The sequence below is a fragment of the Amblyomma americanum genome, chromosome 9 (assembly GCF_052857255.1).
Source record: "Amblyomma americanum isolate KBUSLIRL-KWMA chromosome 9, ASM5285725v1, whole genome shotgun sequence".
In the NCBI taxonomy this organism is placed as follows: domain Eukaryota; kingdom Metazoa; phylum Arthropoda; class Arachnida; order Ixodida; family Ixodidae; genus Amblyomma; species Amblyomma americanum.
The window spans coordinates 134760972-134768843 of record NC_135505.1 but is presented as its reverse complement, the minus strand read 5'-3'; positions in this window follow the sequence as shown (position 1 = coordinate 134768843).

Below are 7872 nucleotides of genomic sequence, written 5' to 3'. Positions count from 1 at the left end.
CTTCGGTGCGCCAGCTTGGAGCGAGAGCCCAATAAAAATACTGGTTAAGTACTGGCTGTGGCTCAACTCAGCTGAGCCAGGATATACAGAGCGAATGCTCTGTTAAGCATAGTTAGGCACGGATCAGCCTTTGTTCATGTCTATTGTTTCATGACTTCAGCTAGAGCAAATCACGTGGTGCATCACGTGCCACAAGTGCAAGAGGTCGCGTCCAGAGCGGCGGTCGTCGCAGCGGCGGATACGACTGCCAAGCGCAAGAGTGAATCACGTGGCACATCACATGCCACAACTGGCGAGGAGGAGCGGCCGAGCAGCAGCCCGCGCAGCGGCAGACGTGACTGCCCAGCGCGCAGCTGTGGCCACGAAGGTGAAGATCCATGCACCTGCCGCACTTCATTTTGCACATGCATGCGGCGCGCCTCCCGTTAGAGGTCAAATCCAAGAGCCAGATGACCTTCAGGCTCAGCGTGGGAGGAGTAGAGCTTTTGGCTCTAAAAGCGGTACAGCAAGGGGGTGTGGTTAAGCGTCGAGGGACCGTTGATTCGCGGGCTTCCGAAGGGTTTTGATGCGAGTGTCTGCCGCTTTTTTTTTCCGGTAATCCTTGTTGGATATCTGTCGGTTGTACCTCGGGACGATTGCGCTGCCCGATTTCTTATTGGTTCGTAACTCGCAATTGTATGCAAGCGTGCCTCTGGTTATCGCCTCGAACATCAAACTCCCTGTCTTTCCTCCTCCTCATCTTCGAGTGAGTCGGTACTCACTGGCTTGCTCTGTTCTAGAGAACGTGAAGCCTTCATCTCACATTTTCTGGCTCTTCGCCTGCAAAGACGCCCGTGCACTGTGCGATGTGAGTGCACGTTAAAGGTCCCCAGGTGGTCGAATTTATTCCGGAGCCCTCCACTACGGCACCTCTTTCTCCCTTTCTTCTCTCAGTCCCTCCTTTATCCCTTCCCTTATGGCGCGGTTCAGGTATATCCGCCGAGATGTGAGACAGACACTGCGCCATTTCCTGCCCCCAACAACCAATTTTTCAATTTGTTTCTTCGCGCCATTCCAGAACGCTATGTGACGTCATTAACGTCATAGCTGCGGTCCTTCAATCGTTGTCCCATGGATTCGGCTATGTAGTCAGATTGTTTTCTTTTTTTTCTTTACAGGGGAAAGGAAGGGGAAGAGAATCTGAGAGGCGGTCATATGCGGGTCGAGGATTCGTAGAGAGGATATAAAGCTCTGGAAAAGAAGTCGAAGGGCGGGCGCCGCCATTTTAGAAACTTGACTGTGCTAGGGGAACGCGAAAGAGCTGAGGATTCTCTCTCCCTCAGCCCCCCTCTCCCCCGACAAGAAAAGACGGTTGTTCTGAGGATCGTGAAAAGCTGTTGGGAGAGGAAAAGTGGGCGCTGAAAGGGTGTATACACTCTTTCACCACCCCCGCACCTAAGGGTGAAAGGGTGGACCCTCTCATTGTTAGTGTCTCGGATCCTCTTCCTTCTCGCTGCTGTCCAGCGCTGAGCATCGAGAACTGAGACGCAAACCGGGGCCTATGCACTGGGACAGGCGGGTGGGGGCACAGGCTGCGTTGCAGGTTGCGGCAGTGCCTAACACAGATTTGAAACAAGGGGGAAGGTAGGCAATCAGTTTGATACACTGCTCGCAATCGAGTTTGGTTCGTGGATAAAAAAAAATATAGGGGATATTTAAGCTCACCCTTGAGGATATGACGCAATAGCGTTAGTGGCCATATATGTAGAATTGATCATCTTTGTCAAATTTACATTCATAGGTCCTGGGAGTCCTCACGTGACTCCTACCGCAATGGTGCAGCGGTTAGGCGATGCGCCACTGCCGTGCGATGGCAGGTGCTGAACCTGGCGGGGCTTGTGCGGTGCTCTTCCAGACCAACCACTAGCGATAAATCATTAACAGCCACCTGTCAAGGCGGTTAGCTTGCTAACAATCCGGTGGGCAGGTTGTGACGGCGCCACAAGGTAACGTGACATAGGTGGCCCACCTAGGTCGCTTTTCCGGCGGGTGGCCACCCTACGCCACCCTATTTTTCGCTCACAACGTCGCGGAGCCGGATTTTTCGCGTAACGGTGCCTTTAACGCTATCGCTTTAAAAAGAGCATCACTGAAACACAGGTAGAAATGATGCAAGATTTTTTCCCAAAAGGCACTTGACTAGCCTATCGTTTATGCGACCAAATTGTCACCTCCAGTCAGAATAACACGCTCTAGCTGCTCTATTTTCTACAACACTTTGTTTACATTGCATTAAAAGCTGCCAATTATTTCCCAGAGGATAGTCATTTCTGTTTTGTGTTTTTGGTTTGGCGTTCGCGTAATTTCGTCGCTATAATACAAACAAACAGAAAAGCGCCCGTTTTCTTTGCATCTAGGAAGGAAGTCCAAAGACGCCGAATTGGGCGAGGGAATGATGCCTCCTCCGCTTTCGGCCGTTCAAAATGCGTGTGTCGCCGTTAATCACTCCTGAAAAGGATCCGAACGCTTTGGCAGCTGCGCTTGGGAGGCTCAAGAATCGACGTGTAGCGGACGAGCCAGCCTTACTTTTCCTTCTCTTTGTAAAGTTCTCCGGTATATACGCAGACGCATATGACGAAGTGCGCAAAACACACGCTGCACTGACAGCTGAAGCTCGGCTGGCGTATTTCACTCGGTCCCACTGTGAAGGTTCCCACTATATAGCAGGTGCAGCATCCGGTTCTATAGGTTCTTCTTTCAAAAGACGAAGCGCGGTAAGGGGGAGGGGGGGGGGGCTATATACTTCCTGATATGTGCACTTCCTGCCCGATATGCTTCCTATACCTGCACCGACGAGCAAGAGGCGCTCAAACTGTCAGTCTGCCTGCCTTGTCGATTTTTCGTCTTTTCATCTCCAATGCACTTTCGGGGTTCCCTCCACCGATCTTTTGAGGCTTGTGCGTAGTACGTTTCATGAAATTGGAGCGCGTTTCAGATAGTATTAATGAAGGCTGTACATCATCACGAATGTCACGACAAATATCAGCTGAGCGCAGGTAACGGGGTTATATGGAAACGAGTAGCATGTGAGGGGAAGGGAGGATTTTGTAAACTTTTGATTGACTCACTGACGGAACCGCTGATTGATTCATTGGTCTTTAGGGGGCAAAGCAATATTCTAGGTTATTATTCACACCATGAGATGAACTCCGGAATGATTTCGACCACCTGGGGTTCTTTCTGTGTCCCCGCCTCCGGCATCGCCCCGCGACCTTGTACGCGGGAGCCACAAGCCATTGCCACTGAGTCGCCGCTGCAAATTAGGCGAAAATTTTCCCTGACCGCTATTTGATGGTTCCAACGTCATCATCGTCTAACTACATCACTGCTGTGCTTGATTTCCCACTGTTGGGTTGGGGTTGATTTATAATTATCTCTGTCCTGCGCGAGCTCCGGCCACCTTATCTCCGAAGACTTCCTTATAAGAAAGTAGGTATGGGAGTCCAGGTGCATAGGCATTTGAGTGGGTATGTGAGCTTGAAGTGCATATATGCATGGAACGGGTATAAGGGAGAACGGGTACAAAGGCACATAATCTGATTCAGAAGCCTGGATGCGTAGGCACTGGAGTGAGCATTTTAGCGCCGGAGCAAAATAACATGAGCGGAGCACCGGAGCCCATAGGCATGGGAGCGGGTATATGAGAGCTTGGGAGCAGGCTTGGTAGCGGATACGGGAGCCTGGGAATGGAATGGAATGGACTGGATGGATGGATGGATGGATGGATGGATGGATGGATGGATGGATGGATGGATGGATGGATGGATGGATGGATCGAAAGGAACGTCCTTTTTGAAATGGGATGGTGGCTGTTGCCACCATGCTTGGCTGTCTTCACTTCATATTTCCCTAAGCAATACGCCAGACTTAACGATACCACCTACAAATTCGACACTTTTATTTAAATACAATTTTTAATCCAGAACTGCGTCATTTAACGTGACAGCCTCCATCCCAATGGACATTAAAATTTCCATGGACGTCCTTGGGACATTCAGGACGTCTGCAGGACGTCCAAGGTAGTTCCAGTGCCCTCTTCCAGTGTGTGTTTTGGGGCGTTAAACCCAACATATCGTTCAACCCGGTGTGTAAAAGCCACCCTAACCCGACAACTCACCTGAACACAGCCCTGTCGCCCCCATTGGCTCTACCACCAGGGCAAGGAACGTCCAGAGACAAATCCAAATGAACAAAGCGTCGCACCATGACGCCGTCGACCGCGACCGCGGCGACGTCCCGCCGGTCATGCTGGCAGACCGCGCAGGGTCCGTCGGATCTTCGCACGAAAGCCACGACTTCAAAAAACAAGACTGCTCCTCAAATCCACCGGGGACGAAAGCAGGACGTATTCGGGCGCCTCCTGAGAGGCCGCTTGTGACTGGAGAGCTCAAGCTCGGGGACAACTCGCCGTGCGCCGGTTGCTCTCCTTCGACGCGCCTTTTCGAAGACGAAGCAGAGCTGCGCGCAAATGATCGAAGGGAAAGGAGTAAGTGGAATGAGAGAGAGGGAAGGAGGAGGAGGGAAAGAGAAAAGACTTTGGTGAGACGCTTCTGAGAAGGCCGCCGCCGAGCGGCACAGGCGTACGCCGTCTCTCGGCAGTTTATTCGTTCGCATCACGCTATGAATGAAACTTAATTTCTAGCCTGCCCCGCTCTGATGAGAACGGGTGCCAGAGCGGTTGCATGGCGGCTCGGGTGCATTGTGAGAAGATTAGCGGGTGTTCCCGGTAGTCACCTCTTCTGTATAGTCGGTTTTCAAAATAAGGGATAATTTATATAGGCGCGCTGATATTTTTGTTCACCCTGAAAAAAAAGCAAAAAACTAACAACATTTGGGACCTGTACGAATTTTTACTTCGCAGAAAACGATGTCCAGTCTTTTTTATTTTTTTCATAGACCACTCTCTATTTATATGGAAAAAGTACGCAATAACACATGCAGACTACTAGGAATACGGCTAGTATTGCAGCACGAAACATCAATTTTCTACAGGCATGTATGAAATTTTCCGCAAAGCGCTACAGGGGAGGTCAATGGCCGCATCGACACACCAGAATTTGCCAAGTAAGCACTCTAAGTATCGTAAGATTTATTTATTTATTTATTTATTATTAGATACTGCTAATCACATCTGGGATTGTTGCAGGAGGGCATTACAAGGTCAATTACAACTACTGAAAAGAATACGTTAGTTGATAAGCATTTTAAATGAAAAAACAACAAATGGCTAGGGTAAAGCAGAACCACGAGAAGTAACTAATATAGTACAACAAATATCTAGCTTAACTAACAAAGTACAAAGAACAACAAGACGAACATTCGTGAATTTTTATGCGACTACAGCGCAAAAAAACCTTGTCGGAGATGACCCGACGGCGTGCGGGTCATAAAATTCGCTGATTGGTCGACAAGGTGTTGACGTCATGAGACCGTATGGACATGGCCAAGTTGGCATGGACATTGGCAAGTGTCAGTCAGCAGGTGCGCTGGTCCCATGACTTGGCCCAACGTGGTGGCGTGTTAGGCGTCAGTTGGCAGATGCGCTTTGTTGCGTGCAGCCGTGTCTTTAGATAGCTCTGCGTATTCGGTTGGAGAAAGGCCAGAAACGCCGCGTGTGTCTATACCGTAGGAGAATATCCCCGCAAGCGGAGAGGGCGGCAACAGAAGTACGTCACTGAAGGTGCAGCCCATACAAAAATTTATCTAGACAGTTTATAGACTGTCCATAGACTTCTATCTATAGTCTGTAGACTATAGACAAACACTAAAGAATAGTCTATAGGCAATACAAATCCTATAGATAGACAATCTATGGATTTATGGCCATACACGTTTAGTAGACGTTTGTCTATAGACAGTCTATAGACTATGAATAGAGAAAATATATCTATAGGGAGGCAATAGAGTCAATCAGAAGTCTATAGACTGTCTACAGACCATTTTTATAAGAGAGTATGGACTGCTGCACAGTCTCAACGCAGGCGGCCTGAAGCTATGACGGAGGGAGAGAAGCAGGCCTAGCGGACCTCGGACTTTAATGCCATCGTATTCTCAACACATAGTGGAATTCAACGTCCACTGAAGTTTTTTTTTTTTTCAGCGATCAAAACGCACAACAGATTTTTCTATCGTATATCTGTCGCGCGACTTCTGTGTCGTGCGACAAGCGTTCTTGTCGTGCGACATAGCCTCCTGTCTTACCTTCTGTCGCACGACAAAGGAGCCTATAGTGGGTAAACAACCTTGGTTTGGTTTAGGGGGTTTAACGTCCCAAAGCGAGCAATGCTATGAGGGACGTGCCGTAGTGGAGTGCTTCGGAAATTTCGACCACCAGGGGTTCTTTAACGTGCACTGACATCGCACAGTACACGGGCCTCTAGAATTTCGCCTCCATCGAAATGCGACCGCCGCGGCCGGGATCGAACCCGCCTCTTTCGGGCCAGCAGCCGAGCGCCATAACCACTGAGCCACCGCGGCGGCATAAGCAACCTTGAAAAATCTTTCCTTTTCGAGACAACAATTCTGGGCGTTACGCTAGCTTGTCTGCAACTCCCAAACTGCGTTGCCTTTTGCGTCGACAGCAGCGAAGTTTTGATTTACGATGGTCACTCAGTGACTCTTCGGCAACAAAAGGTAACTTGCCTCTATACCGACGCGAGACGGCTCCAGGAAGTTCGTGCTCACAGGACACGCCAGTTTTTCCAGTTTTGTCGCCTAACAGCCATTCTCACTAATACTTTCGAGGAGCATTGTGAGAGTGAAAGCGGCTGTCATGAAAGAAATCTACATTAGAGGCCTCTATTGTCCCCAGCAATAATGGGAGTCTGAAGTGAGTTCCACGGAGCCAAACTGTGCGCAAATTCCTCTTTTCTTGCTCTACAGTCCTTTCATCGTAAAAGTACAGAATGAAAATGAAGTTGTACGACTTCAATTCAACGTCATCGGCGCGCCAAACCATCGCTTCAGGAAGGCCGGCTCCACCTGGAAACTACGTATATTAGTTTCTGTATTATTGATGCTTGTATAGCTACCTGGTGCCACTCGAATTTCGACGAACAGCAGAATAGGGCATCAGTCGTGATGTTGTTGTTGTTGATATCGTCCTCTGTTGGAGTGATGAATAACACTGGTGCGCATAAAAAACTTCAGCTCCTTTTAGACGCTCGCGGGGCGCTGAAATTCGTTTTATGTCAATATTGCATTTTGGTGTTCCATGAAAAATTTTCGCATGCCGCGCGTTGCGGAGTCAGCTCTTCCGCCTTACTATCGCTGAAAAAAACAACAACGCGAAGAATAATAAAGCATTTTGTCAATCTGTGTAGTTCACTTGAACAATGTCCTAGTTACCTTTTTCATTCTGCGCGTACAAAATAAATCCAAATGTATCTACTAGGAATTAATAAAAAATGGCACATACCATCGGATGTAGAAATGTGCGAGTTAGGCAGAACTTGGTTATACACGGTCAGCGTTCCGTATTCAGAAAAAAAAACAAGGAAAAGGGTTAAGTAACGGAAATAACAAAAGCCGAACGCTGGCACGGTTTCTCGATCGCTATGGCATGCGTAATTTTTCTCGTCTCTGCCTTTGTACTATGCATCATTGGGTGGAATGGGATTTTTCGGCAGAGCGCGGCCTGTTTCATTAGCCAAACTGCGCCGTCTCTACTGTGACAGCTGCGGCGAGAGGGAGGGGACTGTTGGGGGAGGGATATAGCGGCGGGGGAAATAAAAGTCACGATGAATGAATAACTTTACTTTCATGCGTGTGTGGCACTCTATTGTACGTGCTTGCTCTATTGCGAATGCACATGTATGTATATAGGTATATATC